Raw genomic sequence first — 1,380 nt, 5'->3', positions numbered from 1 at the left:
GTCTTAAATTTTTCTTTGAGTGATGAGGGTCTTGCAATTTTGCCCAGGACTTGAACTCCTGGGCTCAAACCATCTCTGTCTTCCAAGTAGCTGGGGCTACAGGCATATATCACCACATCTGACCGGTTTTTACATTTTTTTTTAGAAATAGTGTCTCACACCATGTTGCCTAGGCTGGTCTGGAATGCCTGGGCTCAAGCAGTCCTTCCGCCTTGGACTCCCTAAGTGCTGGGATTACAGGCGTGAGCCCCCGAGCCCTTTCAGGCTAAATAATCTTTTCCTCTCTCTTTTTTTTTTTTTTGAGACAGAGTCTGGCTCTGTTGCCCAGGCTGGAGTGCAGTGGTTCGATCTCAGCTCACTGCAACCTCCATTACCTGAGTTCAAGCAATTCTCCTGTCTCAGCCTCCCCACCAGATGGAATTATGGGTGTGTACCATCACACCTGGCTAATTTTTGTATTTTCATTTTTATTTATTTTATTTTTTTGAGACAGAATCTCACTCTGTCACTCAGGCTGGAGTGCAGTGTACAGTGGCATGATCTTGGCTCAGTGCAACCTCTGCCTCCTGGGTTCAACTGATTTTCCTGCCGCAGCCTCCCAAGGAGTTGGGACTATGGGTATGTACCACCACATCCTGCTAATTTTTTGTATTTTTAGTAGAGATGGGGTTTCATCATGTTGGCCAGGCTGGTGTCGTACTCCTGATCTCAGATGACCCACCCACCTTAGCCTCCCAAAATGCTGGGATTATAGATGTAAGCCACTGTGCCTGGCCCGGCTGAATAATCTTAACTGACCTATTTTCTTTGTTTTTTTTTTTGAGACGGAGTCTCACTCTGTCACCCAGGCTGGAGTACAGTGGTGCCATCTTTGCTGTCTGCGGCCTCCGCCTCCTGGGTTTAAACACTGCTCCTGCTTTAGTCTTCTGAGTGCTGGGATCACAGGCATGCGCCACCACAACTGGACAAGTTTTGTACTTTTAGTAGAGACAGGGTTTCACCACATTGGCCAGGCTGGTCTCAAACTCCTGACCTCAGGTGAGCCGCCTGCCTCAGCCTCACAAAGTGCTGGGATCACAGGCGTGAGCCACCCTGCCTGACCTGTTTTGTTTTGTTTTAAACTGTGTGTTTAGAATATTATAATGTGGCCACTCTGGAGTCTCCCTCCTCCCTGGGGTGTGTTTTTGCTGTTTGCTGCAGTGGTTATTTAATGACTTTTCTGATTGTGAAGTCTCTATCTTTTGTCATGAGTGGCCATTTCCTCCCGTTCTTTTAGCCTGGTGGTCAGCTAGTGATAGGACAGAGATTTCTTTAAACATCTGGAAAAAAAAAAAAAAAAAAAAACCACAACACACTCCCGAGTTTGTAGAAGGGGTCTGC

Source organism: Cebus imitator, unplaced genomic scaffold (assembly GCF_001604975.1).
Source record: "Cebus imitator isolate Cc_AM_T3 unplaced genomic scaffold, Cebus_imitator-1.0 Scaffold821, whole genome shotgun sequence".
NCBI classification, from domain to species: domain Eukaryota; kingdom Metazoa; phylum Chordata; class Mammalia; order Primates; family Cebidae; genus Cebus; species Cebus imitator.
The sequence above is the reverse complement of the archived record's forward strand: the minus strand, read 5'-3'. Positions refer to the sequence as shown.